Source organism: Lepidochelys kempii, chromosome 2 (assembly GCF_965140265.1).
Source record: "Lepidochelys kempii isolate rLepKem1 chromosome 2, rLepKem1.hap2, whole genome shotgun sequence".
Taxonomy (NCBI): domain Eukaryota; kingdom Metazoa; phylum Chordata; order Testudines; family Cheloniidae; genus Lepidochelys; species Lepidochelys kempii.
Window position 1 is genome coordinate 101,953,715 of NC_133257.1, and position 20,423 is coordinate 101,974,137.

The window sequence follows — 20,423 nt, forward strand, 5'->3', positions numbered from 1 at the left end:
GTTCCCATCACCAGAGCATATGAGCGCGTTCAACATAATGCATGTTTAAAATCTAATTATGAAATATACTGAACCTTGCACTGGTCTATCATCGTTAGTCTAGAAAAGCAAACATTTAATCTCTAGCTTGTAAATTACTGCATTGTATGAGAGGCTTATACAACAGGGGCATTATTTATGTATTATCATAAAGAGGGAAAATGTGTAAAGTGAGAGTCCTGTATACCACATACATTTGAAACGCAAGTCGACAATTTTTGAGTTTCAAAGCTCCCAGCCACAATAATCTCTGGAGAGGAGAAACTGAACCTGAAATCAAACTTTTCAGCTACCAGCATAGCCTGGCTTATTTTGGTATGAAGTGCTAAACTATTTATGCAGAATATCACTGAAAAGGGTCAAGGAATGAGACAAACAGGAATCCTATCAGTTGCTTATAAATATGTTCTTAAGGAACATTTTATCCAAATTGTTCTTTCCTGATCTCCCTTGCACTCCACCTCCAAAACGCACACACACACACAGTCTCTCTCTCTCTCTCTCTCTCTCTCTCTCTCTCTAATTTGCCCAGTCCAAATAGCATGAATGTGAACAGAAGTGCAATATATTGCTAGGAGACAGACGAAGATTCTGAAAGACTCTACACAGCACAGGTGGTTCAGCAGAAGATTGTTTATTCAAAGACCACTAAATCTATGGACCAGGTCCTCATGTGCAATGAGGTGGCTTTGTGCTGCACTGCCAGAACTTGACCAGGGAAAATTACCCAAAGTGCAGGAATGATCCTGGAATAGTCAAGGGCTCTTACACCATGCACCCCCTCTGCTGTCCACAGAAGGAAAAGGGGTATCGGTAGGACAGCCATACACCAGGCCAACCCTGGGCTGCATTTTTGGCCTCCTGTGGCTGCTAATGGCAGCAATAAATTGGAGCAGTAGGAAGAGCTGTACACTGAACAGCACTAGGATCAGGGGTAAGCAAAGGAGAGATTTAAGCCTGTATGCTTACCACTTCCTGACCTGTGCTTTGTTCATTTTGGACTCTACCAGGTTAACTGATTCTCGACATCTGCCACAAAACATTCTGATATTGCCACTCACAAAGGAAAGTAAATAAGCCTAAAAAAAAGTCCACTGTCCAAGTTCTTGCATAAAGTAAAACCGCACCTTCTTGGATCTATCTGATTGTTTTCCTTGGCAATAAATAGGTATCACACACATACCAAGACACACTAAATATTAATGAGTAAAAAGTGCAAGCACCATGAAATATGTTACAGTAACACTGTAGTTAGATTAACTATCCACTTGTAGAAATGTCACCACACCACATACCAAGTTTCTGAAATGTTCTTATCACCAGAACTGAGAACTTAACAGAATGACTAATACAGTACTGTTTTTCACCAATAGAAAGTGTTTTTTCTTATAGAGGCATTTATGTAAGGGAACCTTCCATTTTAGTATGTATCCGCCTTTGTCTCACACATGCAAAACACTCTTAGCTCATTTCCCTCAATTTTCAAAGCAGGCCCCTACAGGCCTCACCTATCTCCTGTGCCCCACAATCCTGTCCAGCTGCCACACTGTATTCCTCATCCCTTTTGCCCCGCAAGCTTACTGACTGTGCCATATGTACTTGCTGCTTCACCCTCCTGTCCACTAAATCCCTCTTGGATTGTCTGCCTTCAGCATCCACTTTCTCTACCCCTCTGAAATTGTAACTCACATCCTTGTCCTGCCCAAGTCTAAGGACCCCTTCACTAGAATTATTCCTTTTCAGGATACTGTTGATCACTCCTTTTCCCACTGTTTTTGTGATTCTGCTTTCTCAGTTCTTTCAACTCTTCTCAGTACCTCATTAGGAAGCTCCTTCTCCTCTTCTTTTCTGTTCATATCCTCAGGAGTAGTTCCCTCCTTTTCTTCTTCTATGCTCTCCCTAAGGAATCTTATCCATTCACACTGTTTCAACTAGTGTCCCCTGGTCACAATTCAGAAAAGCATCCTTATTCAGGAAAACACTTAAACACACACTTACATGCCTTCCTGAAACAAGGCACCTTCCTTCTAAATCTCTCTCTCCCCCGCATAACAAATCCCTCCTTTCTGCCAACTCAGCATGTCCATGAATACCTCTATGTCAACCCCATCTAGATGTCCAACCTTTTACTTTTCCCCGGGGGTGCTTTGCCCCTGCTCCACCCTGAGGCCCCAATCCCACTCCAGCCCTTCCCCAGGGTCCCACCTTTGCTCAACCTCTTCCCACCTCTGCTCCATCCCTGAGGCCCTGCAGTTCCTCTGACCCCTCCCCAAGCCTCCACCCACCGCTTGCTGGTCTCCACCCTCCCTAAGCTGCCAAATAGCTGATGGGTGGTGCCACCAAACAGCTGTGACTATTTTTTTCCCATGGGTACTCCAGCCTATGTATCCAACTGACCATCTCAAATGTAATATCTAAGACTAAGCTTCTCAACTTTCTTCCTCTTCATCACTGATGAACACAGTACTATATCTTCAACGTCCTCAGAGCCCACAACCTCATTTTCAAATTTGACTCCTCTCTTCTTCTTCCACATCATCCTCAATATCTCTAAAAATCCATCCCGTCTCCTCTATCCCTATTCCTAAAACACTTGTCCACACATTGGTAATTTCTCTCTTCAGCTGTTGCAGCCTCCTCTCTGGCCTCCCTGTTCTCATCTTGTTCCCCTTGGATCTATTCAAAATGCTGCTGCTAAAATCATTCTACTCTCATATCAAACCAATCATGCCACTGCCCCATTCAAATGTCTTGCATATCAAAAGTTCAAGCTTCCTTTCTTCCCCTTATAGTTCCCGCATAACTCCATCCTACCTAATCTGTTCTCATTTTGTCTTATTCCCTTTTGTGCTGCTTAAAGTCCACTCCAGTTTCCCTTCATAATGCATCTTTTGTATTGTTCTCTCATTCATATCCTCACATCTTTTTACACTGTATTTACAATGACCTTTCCCCGTTGCACCAAATAACCTCTTTTCCATCATTCTAATACTTCCTTAAAACACATTTCGTCCATGAAGTCTTCCTTCTAAACAAGATCCACCACATCAGCTTTGGTGCTTCTTCCAGCATGTAATTTGTAGCTAGTCTGTATTGCCACAGTCTAGGTAGGATGTAAATTCCTCAGAGCAGGGACTCTGAATTGTTTTATACAGTGCCAAATGTACTATCTGACTTCCAATAACATTTAAGTGCAAATTATCATTATGGACTGAAGCGTCATCTTTTCAAACAGTCAAAGTTTCTCCATTCGTCAGTGGGCACTGCTAATGGATAGAAAACATCCCCTCATCTCATCCAGCCCTCAGAGTAAATAAAACAAAACTCCTCCATTGCCTACCCAGAACTCATCTCTTACTGAACTAAAAAAAAAAAAAATAGGACAGGTAGCCAATGACACGGAAAAAGGAATAATCAAATGTCATTAAACTCAGTTTCCTTGAGGAATAAAGCTTTGTCGCTTCAGATAGACAGCTTTGCTACTCTCTGGCTCCTCTGAGAAACCTTAGCTAAAGTGAAACAATTGATGCTTACTTTAAGCCACACTACTAACCAGATTTCTTGGGAAGCTTAAGCAGCTCAAGCAGAACCTTCCACGGCCTTTCTGAACCCTGGGGTTGCAGACAGTCTTACCTATTTAGCTACATTGTTGTACAGCAGAATCTGCGGTATTGGTTAAGAGTGTTAAGCAAGAAGAACAGCAGCACATCTGAAGTCAGGCACAACTACATGCTAGCAAAATATTTCTCTACATCTTTTTAATACATAAATAACTGAGAAGGAGCTGGCCATGCAGAGCATCAAATTACAGTATAGGATTTCTAGTGGCAAATCTCAGAGCTGACGTATTCTTTTTAAAGGGATTAGCCCACCATCTAGTCTACCTAGTCCTAGCTCTTACAACTACAGCTTTGATTTAAAAGCCTATCAAAAACTTTACACAAATAAAGCCACGTGCATATATATCACACACATTACTTTTCTATAAATACAAATACTCCTGTGCTCTTTAGGCTGATGTTTAAACCGGTGCATTTGCCACCAGGGAGGCACAATCTAACAGTGACTAACTCTAAGAGTACAATTTGAACCATACTACTAAATCCTTAAACCTGTTACACAACAAATAAGCATGGATTACTGCATGACTGATTCATTATGGGATGTTTTGTGATCCTATTCCTAACACACAAATGCAGTTTGTCTTTGCTACATATTTAAATGCCATCATCATATTTATTTATGTTACGTGACTTTTATTAGCTTTCACTTTTCTGTGCCACCAGTTTATGGCCTGCCCATTACTTTTAATAAACTTGTACACCTGAGATAGTAGTAAATAATCAATAGTTAGTTGCACTGTATAATTCTTGATCTCTATATAAATTACTAGCTGTACTATCATTACATAGTACTTCAAACTATCAAAATACACCATATATTTTTATATAACACCTTTAGCATCCCATATCTACTTTACTTTACTTTCAGTACTAAATGTAGAGCATGTGTATAAAAGGATCAAAATACCCCCAAGTGAATTCAGCATACTTTTTTTTTTAAGTTTTTTATTATAATAACGAACATAAAACAAATTGAAATTATCTGCATAAAAAGACACTTCACAAATGTATCTTGGCAAGTTTTCAACAGGCAGCCATAGTGTTTGCTAATACTTAAAAGGGTTTTCACCTTCTTAGGCTAAAACCACCTCCAAGCTTAGATAAGCACACCTATATTTACTTTCTTAGGTAATGGCAGTTTTGTCAAAGTCATTGCTTAATATCTATTTTACTTGCAACAGTAACGTAAAGATGTTATGTAAAAATCACACAATCTTTCAAAATCAGCATAAAAGGGAAAAAAGCATTATTTACAGAAAAATATAAAAGATATTACCACTATTGTGCAGGGTCTCCGAGAGAGTTCTATATCATTTCTTTTTTAAACTCAAGGAGGTTCTTTTCATAAAAACATGTTGTTCCAGGCTTGTAATCTAGTAGGATTCCTTTCAATGTCACACTCTTAAAATACAGCTTCTCTAGGAAATGAAAAATATCATTTTACTTCACTACTGATAAGCTTTACACTGCCCTTTCAGAACTCTCTCTGTGTTTTTAATGTTATTTATTAATGAGATGGAGATTTTATTTGATAAACAGTACCTACCTTCAGATATGTTTTAAAATCAGCATCTCATGCACATTAAAAATAATGAATACAGTGTTATCAACTCTGAGCATTCAAAAATCAGGAGTCAGGCTTCCCAAAATTATGACTGGCTTAAAACTCATGAGATGTTCAAAAATTAATACATTTTATTTTATTATTCTTTTTATTTGCTTGCTGGCTTTTCAGCGTTGAGGTCTAGTGCATGTTTTCAAGCTTTTCTTCACAAGCATGAGGTCTAGGACTCACTTTCTGTTTCAAATTAAAACTGAGATTCTCTTGTAATCATCCGATTCCAGAAGCTGCGGCTTTCAGAAAATCACCATCTATTCCGAAATCATAAAGAGTTCGCAACACTGTTATAATGTATTCCCCCCGCCCCTTCCTCCATTTCATCTGTATAACAGTTTTCTCAGAAGGTTACTGCACATTGTCCAAAATTTTCAAATGTAGGTGGCCTGATGTTAATCACCTAAATCTATACTTTGGCATGTGCATAAATGTGACCTGAATTTCAGAACTGCTGATCACCTGCGCTCCCACTGACTTCACAGTAGCTCTGAATGCTCAGAATCTCTGAAAATCAAGCAACTTTAGTTTTCCAAATATGGACGTAGATCAAGTATCTAAAATTAGCCATCCAAGTTTGAAAATCTTTTCTTTAGTCTAGAGCATTAAGTTTACCCGCAGGTAAAACGAGATAGTAAAATAGATTAAATTTAAAAACCATCTTCACCTGGATAAGCTTATGTCATGCTGACTACTTGAATGTCAATAAAGATGCCTTGATCATTTGGTTTTACCACAATTTTCCTTGAAAACGATAATCTCACTATCATAATTAGGATTGACTATGATATTATCATTAAACCTGTATTTCCACACAAAGGAAAATAAAGAAAAAGTCACTTTTTCTGCTCTCAGAAGCCACATAGCTGTGGAGCTGTGTTGGGATGGACAAACCCCATTGTGGTCCAGGTCAAGAAGAGGTTAATAGCCTGACCTGGATATAGGAGCTGAAGCCAATACCTTCCAACAATATTGAGCATGGAGGGCACAACAACGGAAGGAGCAGGCTTCAGAAATGTTGCCCTGATACAGGGAACTTGGTAACGGGGTACAGATAATGCACTGTGAACCCAAGGAGTAGTCAAGCCTGGAGAAAAGATTTCAGATTGGACTTCATCTTGTCCTCTAGTTTGTAACTAACTTCAGTTCCAGAAAGGGAATCATCATACACTGGCCATCTGGACTATGCGCCAAACTGGGACTGGAGAGAGGTGGGAAGGTGATCTGATGTCACCTTTGCACCTCCCCGTGACAGGATTGCCATGAAAGGGGTTAGGTCAGATCACAGGCTGCTCTAACTTATGTCTATCTGCCAGGAAGAGCCAAAGAATAGCCACGCACTGGCCACAACCCTATTCTCCCAGAAATGCCCCTGGAAAATCCCTTTCACCTAGGACTTCTCCAGGTGGTGTCACTGAGCCAGCGTAGATACTCCCCTATGATGGCAGTATTCCTTAAGGGGGATTTATGACAGCCTCCTAGCCTTATGCCAGCAGAGTCACGGGGTATCCATTTAGTCTTAGAGCCAGTGATGAAGTCCTTTGCTCACAGGAGCTCCTACCCTCCCACTGCCCACACACACAGCTTTTGTTTTTATAAGCTCAGTCACATGGGTGTAAATCCAGAGTAACTACAATGACTTCTGTGACGTCACTACACCAGCATTAGAGAGGACATTTTAGCCTTTCCTCTCTAACTACAGCACAGCCATTTTTATCTTCCTTTATATTAAGGATGTTTCTAAATTTAAAATAACTATATTCCCTTTCATACCCTAAAACGATAAAGGTCCTTTTCTAAGTTTAGACTGATTTCTATGACAGTTCCATGTACACAGCAGCCAGAGAATCAGGCCCCAAAATAGTAAGAAAAATTCTCTCTCTTCTCTGACCTTTAAAGCTATTTTGTTTATTTAAACAGGGTGCCTTCACTCCAAACCTTAAAGCACCCTCTCCCTACAAGAATAGGATTGCATGCAGATCTGGTTTTGGTCCAGGACTTTGTATGTTCTAATTCTTTCAGCACAGTAGCTGTAGCTGTTGGTATTGTTTATGGGTGGCCGACAATGTGACTCAAGGCTCTCTTATCTTTAACAGGGAGTTGTGCAAAATAAAAAGCATTACTGCATTCAGTGTGCAATAGTCCATCTTTATCCAATGCACTGGGAGTACCCTATTTAAGAGGAGGGTAGATGGAATTTACTCCTTTTAAGTTTGTGGGGGCCCTCAATCTCCAAGCAAGCTGCCAACACAAACCCTTCAGTTGGACACATTTTGAACATCCTTGGTGTACTCAGAACAGGTAGAAGAACATGTACATTTCTTCTACATCAATTGTCACCTGTTTTGTTTCTGTATTTTAATTGTGTTTCACAAAGACTTTGAGAAGCCATGATTGTTTCATTATTGTGATTATCCCTATTGAAAAGCCACATAAGAGAGCCCTGAAATCACAACAGTTGTGTTTCAATCAAATGCACTGTCATTACGATGTATTTTTACACCTGAGCACTAGTATGTTGTTGATATGAACGGTATGTTAGTGCAGCATACACTACTTTTCAAAAAAGGAGGTACTTAGCAATCATACCTAAATGTTTTTCTCTTCTGGGTTTTTACTGTAATTGCCCAATAGTTTCTCTATTTGAAACACGGTGATTCATTTATAGGTCTGAATATTTTGAGTATACCACCATCATTTGATTTCACTTTCCCTTAAAGGCACACGCATTATTTTACATATACCATCAAATACGTGAAATTTTAGTTATATCCACACTGGTTGCTGCTAACAACAGCAGAGCTATTAGAGCAATCCTGTTAAGCAAGGTAGTGACCAATTGTGTCACAGTATGACAAAATCTTATTCATTGCAAGAAGTTAATTATTTGATTTTTTCCCATTAATTTACCTTTTGTAATCAGTTTATTTATTTGTTTATAATTCTCCTTACGGAACATCTATACAAGGACTTCCAAATACGGTCGTTTAGACACTGTAAAATACATACGTACATTTATGAGCAATACAAACTGTAATAGTTATAGTAGACGTGCTTTTGATTAAAAGCTCAAATTATTTTCACTATGTACTATTAACCTGTCTGTACTGCTCTTTCCACTTTTGCATCATAATGCTTCTTGGAACTTAAAGTAAAACAAATTGCACAGATAATTTCATATGCTCACAGATTTACACTTATGACTTTTTAATTTCCACTAAGAAATCATGTTTGCCAGCCATACTAACATAGTAAAAGTGACCAACATATATGAATATGAGATCCATTTGTGATACTATATACTACAGCAGTGGTTCCCAAACTTGTTCTGCCGCTTGTGCAGGGAAAGCCGCTGGAGGGCCGGGCCGGTTTGCTTCCCGCAGCCCCCATTGGCCTGGAGCAGCGAACCGCGGCCACTCGGAGTCACGATCGGCCAAACCTGCGGACGCGGCAGGTAAACAAACAGGCCTGGCCCACTAGGGGCTTTCCCTGGACAAGCGGCGGACCAAGTTTGGGAACCATTGTGCTACAGAAAACTCTAGTGCCTCACCTATAGAGTTAGAAGCTAATTAAGGCAATGCACCATCTTGATGTTGAACTGTTGCTAGGCTGTGTGATCTTACACTGAAGTTACTTACACTGCAAGAACATATATTTATACTCAATCTTAGTTTCAACTGCACTGTGCGTGACTACTACTCGCAGATTCCAAATTTTAATTCCTTTTCTATTCATATTTTTTCAGAAACCTAAAATGTGTTGTGCTGTGTTTCTATACACATGCACTTATTGCAGGAACAACGGAAAGAAGAGTTTGTATCACCTTACACTTCCTTATAAGGTATGTGCAAACCAAAAATATTTAAGACATCCTTTTGTGATATAAACAGACTAAACTTGAAGGCATAAAACCACAACAAAGCTCTTTAGCACAGTGCAGAAATACTTAAATTGAAAGTTCATTTCTTTTAAAATGCTTCTTTATCAGAAGAATGCTTACTGTTTTACAGATTCATATTTCCATGTCTCCAGTCCATTGTTCAAATAAGTGAAATAATATCCATGCATTTTATAACTAAGTTATCCCCATATTATTATTGTTCTCCACTAGTGAAAATGCTAAAGGAAAACATGCAGCTGTCATGCACTGGTGGTACTCCTCAATCAAAGAACAACGGAGAACAAAGGCTAAAGCCAAAAGTTGTTTTTATTGACTATAAAAGCACTATAAAAGCTTTCCAGGGAGATTCTCCATGATGATCAAACAAAAACAAGTACAAAATCATAGACTCTTACACATTAATTCCAGCATCTCCAGAAAGAATTCCTGGGAGTGTTATAACTCTTTTTATGGAGGCACTGATCTAATGAAAAGTAAACAGCAACTGATAAGCTACATATCCATGTAAAAGTTTTTAATTATTCTGTTTGTGTCTTACCATGAAGTTTGTTCTAACATTTTTTTCAGCTGTGCCAAGAAAAACAAACACATGTCAAGGTCAGAGAGAAATAGATTGGTTTTGCTTTATCTGAATTCCAGTTGTGGGCAACAAAACCCCAACAATTTAAACAGGAAACTATTCTGATAGTACAGAATTTAACTTTCCTGTGAATGTAGAAGCAAGCTACATCAAATTTGCCCCCTTTCTTGACTGAAAATAATTTAGCTCTGGCCTCTCTGGAGAAGACTGAGTAACAGTTGGCGGCCTAGTGGTGCTATTCCTCAATAAAACGTAGGAGGCATATATGTCAGTGCAAGATGTTATTACTTCTCCAATACACTAGTGCGTGTTTCTAATACATTATAAGTCTCAAATACAGCTACGAAACACTATCAAATTAGTAATTAATCTAGGACATGTGGGGCCAGACCCTCAGCTGACACTGATCTTTGTAGTTTTACTGACATCAGCCAGACCTACCCTGATTTACACCAGCTGAGGATCTTTGGACCTTTATTGGCTGTACTAATATGTAAAAGTAAAACCAAAAACAATGAAAGTTATCAAGTGCTGTCCTCAACTCACAATTGGTACTGAGGCAGAGTTTGCAACAGCATGTGGATGATCTCTTTTTTAAAAGATGTTTGAGTAATATGAACAGTAACACATAGAAAAAGTCTACACTTTTCCTAAAAAGAGAATATTACTTAGAAACATAAGAACAGCCACATAAGATGAGACCCCTGGCCTCTCTAGTTATGAATCCTTTCAACTCACAGTGACTAATACCTATATTCAGAGGAAGGCATAAAGCAATAAAAAATTGTACAAGAACATGCTTATGAGGGAAATATCTTCCTAACTCCAGGCAAGTATCAGAGGGGTAGCCATGTTAGTCTGGATCTGTAAAAGCGGCAAAGAGTCCTGTGGCACCTTATAGACTAACAGACGTATTGGAGCATAAGCTTTCGTGGGTGAATGCATCCAACAAAGTGGGTATTCACCCACGAAAGCTTATGCTCCAATACGTCTGTAAGTCTATAAGATGCCACAGGACTCTTTGTAACTCCAGGCAGTTAGTGGTTGGCATATGTCCTGAAGAATGAAACTTGATCCTAATTTCTAACCTAGACAGTATAACTGCAGTTGTTTGTCTCAACCATATATTACGGCAATGAGTTCCACAGATTAAAACTTTTCTTTTATTTGAGTTCTTATTTCTTGTATTATGAGAGAAGGAAAATAGGCAAACCCTATTGACTTTCTCTAGGCCAATCATTCTTGAATATAGCTATGCGAAGACACTTCGGATTTGTGTCCTCTGGAAACGTCAGGTGTGGCTGACAAATTTTACTGTCAAACCTTCTTAGTTATGACAGAGACAAATTTCTGAGTGGAATTACAATCTGATCCAAAGCCTAGTGAAGCTAATGGGAGTCTTCCCATTTTTAAAAATGGTAAAAGTATATTTTTTTCATGCTGAATACTCCCCCAAAAGGCTTCAAATTTCAGTAAAATTTCAAAGCCAAAAACCCTGTCTATGAGCTAAGGCAAAGCGTGTAAAATTGCAGCCCCAAGAAGCTGCTTGTAAATATTAGGACCAATTGAACCAGAGAGATTAGAATAAGAGATGGAACTGAACCTTAACTATATTAGTACCTGCTTCCTCAACTGCTATAATTAATATGGCAAAGCTTAATCAGATAGTCATATGCTATAGTATGTGTGTGTATACACACACACACACACAAACAGATGTAGGCTGGGACTGTCAATGTAGGCTGAGGGAGTTAGGTGCCCAGCTCTCTAGGGCTCCTTTAGGAAATTGCAGCTGTGATTTACAATACTCTCTCATTTACTTGTTTATATAAAGTGTAATCAGATTCCATGGTGATAAGCACCACTGCAATGCATATACAAAAATAAAAATAAATATGATTTAGAGAAAAGGCTCTGACCTGCTATAGTTGAAATTACTGACCAAGTTTTTAAAGCAAACCCGCTTTGCTCTATCTCTTAGAATATAAAAGGTCTCAATAAGTTCTAATTGCTACTTAGAAAGGGACCCATTTTCTTCTACAGAACAAGCCAAAAGGTATCTAAAGCTATTAAACTATTCTGGATAATACCTGGAAATCATTTTAAAATGACACACAGTGAATCCTGTTAAAAGTTTAATAACAACAGGGAAATGTATGTGTTCTGCAGCTCATATTTTGCCCACATTGTGTTGTGGTATTTCAGGATGTATTTAAAACTGCTATTTTATTAACAGGTTTTTTTAAAAGATGAAGTCCTAACATTTCCACGTGTTTTGCTGTACGCTGCCTACATATAAATAACTGATATAATACTCAAATTATAGTGTATTGAAGTGCCCTGCATTAGAAAAAAGCTTGATCCGTCTTATGGCTCTATGTAAAACCATTAAATAGCTCAGTATGGTGAAGTCAGCACTTCAGAATTGTAACTTAAAATTATTATTATTAAAGATTTTATGTTCTTTCTATTGTTCACACTGCTACTGAAAAAACCACACCCATTACATTTTCTATATTTAGAGAACACCATGAAGATACATTTTAGTAAAAGTCTATGAATGTATTTATTGTACTAAGTGGTGAAATATGTAAATAACCCAAACCCCATCCTATTTCCAGATTGCTTTTTTCCTCCTACCGAAACAACAGAAGAGCTAACATGATTTTCATTTTGAAACTGAATGTTTAGATTGGTGCCATGCTGCACTGACAGGCTTTCCATATATTTGAAAAAGAAGTTGGATTAAGTTGAACAAAAAGAAACAAAGAAAAATTAAGCTGTACAGCTGTCTTATCAGTCATTAACTGACACTTTAACCAAGGCCCAATCCTGCAAGCACATATGCATTTGAGTATCTTCACCCACATAAATAGCCTCATTAAATCCAATAAGACTACCCTCGTCTTTAAAATTATTCACGTGTATTAAGTGTCAACAGGGTTGTGTCCCACATTTTGTTTAACTGAAGCTGAAATCAAAAACTTCCCTCTGCCACTGCACAATTTTCCCAAAGGACAGTGCTTTAAAATACTGGGAGTAATCAAATGTCATTAATTTTCTTTAAACAAGAACTGCACTGTTTAAAGTTCTTTGAAACTAAGGCTGAAATTTTCAAATCTAGGTGCTACCATTTTTATGATAGTTTATTGCATCAAGAAACACAACACAGGTTACTAATGTAGGTAAACCTTTTCCAAGCCCAGGTGTCCAAATGTAGGCTCCTAAATCCACGGTTATGTGCCTAAATAAAAGTGCCCAATTTGCAGATGTGCTGAGCACCTGCAGCTCCTATCGGCTTAGATAGGGGATTTGTAAGTCACTCAGCACTTCTGAGGCTCAGGCTACTTACACTTAAGTGCACAAAGGTGGATTTAGGAGTCTAACGTTAGGCATCCAGGCCTGAAAGGTTTTGCCTAAATCAGTAATCTGTGTAGCCTTCGTTGCTGTAATAAAGCACCACAAACACCTACAAAATAAAGCATCACAAAACCAACATGCTACTTTCCAAAAATAAAGTAAAATATGTCAATGAAAGGCTAGGGCAGGGGTCTGCAACCTTTCAGAAGTGGTGTGCCGAAATCTTCATTTATTCACTTTAATTTAAGGTTTCGTGTGCCAGTAATAATTTTAACGTTTTTTTAGAAGGTCTCTCTCTATAAGTCTATATATTATATAACTAAACTATTGTCATATATAAAGTAAACAAGGTTTTCAAAATGTTTAAGAAGCTTCATTTAAAATTAAATTAAAATGCTGATCTTACGCCGCTGACCCGCTCAGCCCGCTGCCAGCCTGGGGTTCCATTCACCTAGGCCGGCAGCAGGCTGAGCGGAGCCTGCGGCCGGGACCCCAGCTGGCAAGGAGCCAGCAACCAGAACCCCAGACCGGCAATGGCTCAGCCCGCTGCCAGTCTGGGGTTCTGTCCGCCGGCTCCTCCCAGCCAAGGTCCTGGCTGCTGGCCCCACTCAGCCCGCTGCTAGCCTGGGATCCCAGTCCTGCCCACATAGAGTGGGTACCTACCTTCTCCCTGGTTCTAGCCCATTCTCTTCCTCTCTCTCTCTGCACTGAGCTGAGGATGGGAGTGCACTGAGTACAGTGCTGAGGGTGAAGGAGAGGCTGGTGGTTGGGATGTAGTGTCTGGCCAGGAGCTAGAATGAGGGAGGGGGCTCAGGGTTGGGGCAGGAGGTTTGGGTGTGAAGTCCTTACCAGCGCAGCTCCCATTTGGTGCAAGTGGGAAATGTGGGGGATGGGTGCAGGAGCTCCCGTTTGGTGCTCAGGGTGGGGGGGGGAATGTGGGGGCTGCAAGAGTTGGGGCATGGGGTGTGGGGGGGCTGGAGTCAGGGCTGGGGTCGTGGGGGGGTGCAGGGGTCAGGGCCAAGGGCTGCAGGTGTGTGAGGGGTGCAGGGGTCAGGGCAGAGGGCTGCGGGTGTGTGAGGGCGGTGCAGGGGTCAGGGCAGAGGGCTGGGGGTGCTCCCAGCCCCCTGCCCAGAGCGGCTCAAGGCAGGGGGCTGGAGGGGATATGCCCTTATTCCACCCCCCCTTCCCCAAGGTCCCGTCCCCACCTCTTCTCCGCCTCCTTTGCGGAGCAGCGAGCACGCTGCGACTCCACTTCTCCCCCTCCCTCGCAAGAGCCATCAGCTGATCGGCAGCAGGGAGGGACAGGAAGAGGGGCAGGAACCCAGCATGCTGGGGGAAGAGGCCAGGGAGGGGGGACCTTGCCTGTCCTGCAGCAGCAGCCGGCAGGACCAAGCTTCTTCACCCTGCCCCTACAGGGGGGTGGAGAAGAGCAGGCTGGGGAGGGCAGGATTTTTAATGGCACGTTGCTGCCTGCCGGGGTCCCGGCCTGGGTTCAACAGCGGGCTGAGCAGGGCCGGCAGCTGGGACCTAGCAGGCAGCAGCGTGCCATTAAAAATCAGCTCGTGTGCTGTCTTTGGCACGCGTGCCACAGGTTGCCGACCCCTGGGCTAGGGCATCAATTTTCCTTTTTCAGTCAACCAACCATGAGGCTGATGGTGGTGGAAAAAACTGTAAGCCTTCTCGCTGAGCTTTAAATAGGGTACTGACATCCATATGTCTGAAGTTAGCATGACTGCACCTGAGAAATTCTTTAATTTTTTTATTATCTTTGTCATCTTAAGCAAATGGCAAAACCACCCCATCATACTTTCCCTGTATTTTTAGATGACATCTTCAACAAAATGGACACAGTATTTGGCAGTCTCTTTTAAGATACAGAATCAGTCCTATTAAGTGCGGATGCTTCCCCCCTCCCGTGGTCTGAATACTTGTAGCTATTACTGAATCATTTCTCCTGTTCTCTTGCATAACACCAGTATCTATTTCTACAGTCCTTCCTTTAATTTTTCCTCTGATTTTTCATTTGCAGAATGTACTAGCAGGCATGTGAGGAGTTCTTCCAGGGTGACGTGCTTCCATCATTTCTTTAAACTGCCCATTTTTTGCTATGTTGTAGGCAGTGCTATTAGCATAAATGAAGGCTCAACTTTTATTGCATAAATACTGACAGGTATTTTCCATTTTGGGGTGTTAAAAATGAACAGACACCCTGCTCTAAGTGAAACTGATGTCAGAGAACTACTCAAAAGCTATTTACATCTTGCTACTTAACCATGTGTACATGTTTAACTTCATTCAATCACTTATTTCCTAGCATGTCTTTCAACTACTGGCACGCTGAGTCAGATAAATTCATCCAATGATGTTTGGCAATGACAACATATAAATCACCTGTTTGACATATTAATCAGCAGCTCTTACATTTACAACCATCAGAATCAGAAACAATCATTCAGTGACTTCAACACTACGTAGACTCAAAGAGGAGCTAGCCATCTTTATTTAAAACAACGTTATCTATCCACCAGAAATTTCTACATTCTAGCAAACAAAGCCCTCCATAACAGATGACAATTTTAATGATTCCCCTCTCTTCAACATCCAAACACAGTTGATTTCACCCTCTCATGATGCCCCTATCACCAATGACTCTTCCATTTTTCCTCCTTCTTCTCTAGGCTTCTAACTTTCTTGTAATTTCCTTATCAGCACACCAAGAATCTTGGTGTTTCATCACTTCCCTTTTAACTTTTAAGAATAACTGAAGTTTTCTTTTATCAACTGCAATTAGAGCTTTATGTTTCTAGCATCAACATATTCTCAAATAAATGTTTTGTTCTCAGAACCTGAAAAAATCTGATAAAACCCACTGAGCTGGTGATTTTTATAACCCTAAGGCAGGCAGGCATAATTACCTAAAAGTCTAACTGCAAATTAAAATTCTTCTGCATAACCACTAAGAGGCTTACTTCCACCTGCTGAAGTCAGGAAACTACTGTGTTAATTAAGTCAGCATGCCCTTGGTCTAAAGAGCAGAAGAAGAAAACCTGATTTTCTCTTATCTACATTAGCTGAAAGAGACAAAGGTAAAAAGTAAAGCTACTTGTATGCACTGATATAGGACAAGTTCGGAGAAATTATGTATATGTATACTAGAGATCAACAAGATGGAGTCTGCTGAGCAGAGGTATTAAGTATACCTTCTCTCAACCTTACTGATAATGCAACTGAAATGACAATTGTGACTTTAAATCAGAGGTGGGCAAACTATGGCCCGCAGGCCACATCAAGCTTGCAGGACCCCCATGCCCGGCCCCTGAGCTCCTGGCCCAAGAGGCTCACCCCCGGCCCCTTCCCTGCTGTTCCCCCTTCCCCGCAGCCTCAGCGCGCCATGCTGCTGGCGTAGCGTATTAAACTGCTCCGCGTAGGAACACGCTAGTGGTAGCAGTTATGGAGAGCAATTTTACTACACTACACCGGCGCAACGCTCTGGGCGGCTGGGCAATGCTCTGGTGCTGTGCGGTAAGGGGGCAGGGAGCAGGGTGAGTTAGATAGAGGGCAGGGGAGTTCGGGATGGTGGTCAGGGGGTGGGGCTTTGGATGGGGTCGGGACGGTCAGAGGGTGGGGAACAGGGGTTGAATGGGGGCAGGGGTTCGGGGGATAGTCACGAAGGGGGGGGGGTTGGATGGGGCTATGGAGGGCAGTCAGGGGCAGGGGCTCCAGGGGCGGTCAAGGGACAGGGAGCGGGGGGGGGAATGGGGCAGGAGTCCTAGGGGGGCCATCAGGGAACGGGGGGGGGGGTTGGATGGGGCAGGAGTCCCGGGGGTGGGGGCCGTCAGGGGGTGAGAAACAGGGGAGGGCAGATAGGGGGCGAGGGCACAGCCTCCCCTAACCGGCCCTCCATACAATTTCCAAAACCCAATATGGCCCTCAGGCCAAAAAGTCTGCCCGCCCTGCTTTAAATGGTGAAAGAGCAAGCCATGCTAAGATAGGAATAGCATGCTATAAACACAACATTATGAATTCATTATTTCATTAATTTTAATCACAATTACACTAATACAGGCTGTTTTTCCCTCCCTCTCCAGCCCCCAACTCCCTAATATTTTCTTGCCACTTTAAGATAATCAACTGTATTTTATGAGTTTTTGTTCATGCAGAAGAGTAAGATTTCTCAGATATCTTTTCTTAAATAAAAAAGTATACTAGGGCAGCTCAAAAATGTTCCATCAAAGCTGTTTTTCGATGGATAACTGGGATTTCAACTAAACAAAATTTTTGGTGAAAAATGTCTGCTTTCTGTGGCAAATGTTTATTTGTTATGGAAAAAACAAAACTTTCCATTTGGAAATATCAAAACATTCCCGAATCAAAATTAAACATTTCTACATTGCCAAATCAAAATGTCTAGTTTTGATTCAGTTCAACGTGAAACATGTTTTCTTGAATCAGTGCAATGCCTCATATGAAAGAGGCAGTTTAGGTGCCTCCTGGGCCCACCCATAGGTGCATCACGAGAGATTCAGTCAGCATGGGAGCCTGGCCCATAAGGTGGAGAGGGGCATTAGGAACCTGAATTAGGGTTCTCATCAGGCTTCCATCAGGGAAGACACAGTTTAATATCGAACTGAGCCAAAAATGCAACATTTTGATTTGGTATGACAAACCAAAGTATCTCATTTGAGATAAACCCAACCTGAAACAAAACACTGTCCCAATGTGATTCTTAATTTAGTCTTTGCAGCCTAGATACCACAATGATTAGCCCATTTCATGGATTCTCATGAAGCTTTCAGCTGGCTGAGTTCTGCCCAAAATGGCCATGCCCACCACAAACAAGTTTACTTTAGCTGAGATAACACTGAATCACTCGAGTGTACGGATGTAGAGTTTTCAAAAGCACCTGTACGGTTTAGGAACCTAAGTCTCATTTGCTACATCTACACTACAAGGTAGGGGTGTGCTCACCTCTACCTACTCATGCTAACTCTCATCAAGCTAGTGCACGTATAAATAGAAGCATAGTCCCAGTAGCACAGGAAATTGCAGCAGAGGCTTGGCCATCAAAAGTACAAACCCATCTGAAACAGATAGGTATGTACTTGGCACAGTTAAGCCATGCCTCCACCGCTGCTGCCCATGCTACTTATACTTGCGCTAGCTTAATGAGAGCTAACGTGAGCAAGTATAAGTGAGCAGAGGAAACACACCTCACGCATAACATACACAGAGTCAGTGGGATTCAGCTGTCTTAAGTGGTTCTTAAAATTTTACTCATGTACAGATAGAAACAAACTGGGAAATAAACCAATGGCGAATAAAATAAGGACTGTGTCAGCCCAGTGATTATTTCTGCAACATTCCAATCTAAATATAGTAGATATGGAAAATGCCATATTTAAATAGCACTGATATTTTCTTCTTCCCTTAAGGAAAAAAAACACATCATATGCATTGGGTGTTATGTGGACAGTTGCATACATCTGAAGAAGTGGGCTCTTTTCCCACGAAAGCTTATGCCCAAATAAATCTGTTAGTCTTTAAGGTGCCAGCAGACTCCTCATTGTTTAAGTGGACAGTTATGTCCTTTGTCCTATAATAGAAATCAATATTAATTTGATGGAATGGTGGTGTCTGCATAGCACATTGTTAGCAATAAGAATCATACTTAATCAATAAACCTGATTCCCAGCGTCAAGGGGTTAAAAAGAAATTGGGCCCACTCCCTGCAAAGACTTACACTGCTTAAATTTGTGCACTGTGAATAGTACCATTGAAGCGTCAATGGGGCTACTAACATTTTGAAATGGTAAGGTGGTGTGTTAATCTTTGCAAGATTTGAATTTCAGTTTTGTTTGCAACATGAACAGTTTTCTCCATTCAAACTGAGGGGCAAATTCCATGCTCTGATCTGCCCATGGATCTCTAAATGTGATTAAATGAATGCATCAATCTTGCTTATGTGCTTAAGATTTGCATATATTTCATCATCCCATGGAGCCTGAATCTCCATTTGCACCGGTCTTGGGCATTTACAGTGGCTAATCTCAATAAAACTGTAGTTTTGATAAAAATAGGTGTGACTGACTCATGCAAAACTCCCATTGATTTAAGCAGCCATTTTGGATGGCACCCATAAAAGCAATTCAACTTTGCTCAAGCAAGGAAGTCTTGCCAGCAAAAAAGTTTGAAGGGACTCTGTAACCTGAAACTTTTTGAAAACGTGTCTAATTTAAAAAAAAGAAATCCTGATTCTGATAAAGCACCTTATAATTTGAGAGGGCAGGAGTTACCTCTTTTTAAAAACATGAAATGAAAATGATTTTTCTGTTTCCCTATCAATGTTTATAAGGAACTTTTCAGTAATGAAGAAATTTACCATACAGAAGAAAATGAAAGTGACCATGCATAAATGAACAAAATACACAGAGAAAAATAACTTTCATACTAATTCCTTTCAGCTCTAGTAATCCCAGGTATTGTGTGTGTGACCAGGTCTCCTGGCTGTCACTTCATCCCAGAATCTAGATGGCTCCTGAGTGTAGCAGGGAGTGGAGGCTCTCAGGAGTGATGTGCCCCTTAAGAGTGCATGGGCAGGCAGCATCAAGGATGTGGATAAGGACATCCTGGCATCAACTTAGGACACAGAGAGGCCGCTGCAAGTGAACTCAGCTAGGGGAGTCACACCAGCACAATTGAGCCACACTCACTTCCGCCTGATCACTGATGCCATCATGCTGCAGCACTTAGGGTAGCCGGGCAAAGGAATGAGAATTGGGCCACTGCTACAGTTTATCTGATTATTTAATATACCAGATTTTTATTTCATTTTGCTATGTTTGTTACTGAATGGCCCCCACCCATCCAAATTCTTTTTCTTCTCCACTTTTTCCTAATAAATGCACACCCTCGTTTGAGAAACACTCTCCATACTGAGTTACTGGCTCAGCCCCTGTCATAGATATGATTTAGTTTCCTTCAGATTTCCAGGTGGAAGAACTGGACCCAAGGATCATTTGCACTAAGGCCACTGTTCTAACCCCTGTAAAGCTGTCTTGGTTGTAAGGAGTAACTATGCTTTTAACTACATTAGGTACAAAATGTTCAGGCAAATGTGATTTTTCAAGTTGACAGTAACCCTTGAAGATGGATTTGACTAAACGTAAATTAAACTTGACTCTGGAAACAATAATCTGAGCTCTTGAGCTTCTCTGAAAGCACAACCGGTTGGGAGCTGTATGAGAACAGACGTTTTATAGATTTTAAAACTAAATCTGAGCTTCAAATACTAAATCTAGCACTAAG

The 20,423-nt window shown here is 40.9% G+C and overlaps 1 protein-coding gene across 8 annotated transcripts in view; it reads right to left on the reverse strand.

The window, feature by feature from the left end:
- Positions 1-20,423, reverse strand: part of ZNF516 (zinc finger protein 516) — a 129,124-nt gene that overhangs the window by 89,264 nt on the left and 19,437 nt on the right. Inside the window, exon 1 of one of the 8 annotated variants that reach the window (XM_073331788.1) lies at positions 14,324-14,376. The exons of 6 other annotated variants lie outside the window; for them this stretch is intronic. The gene's annotated coding sequence lies outside the window, so the exon portion shown is untranslated. Of the gene's footprint in view, positions 1-4,938; positions 4,963-14,323; positions 14,377-20,423 lie in introns of those variants that run through there. One more of the 8 variants, XM_073331789.1, reaches the window with a different exon arrangement.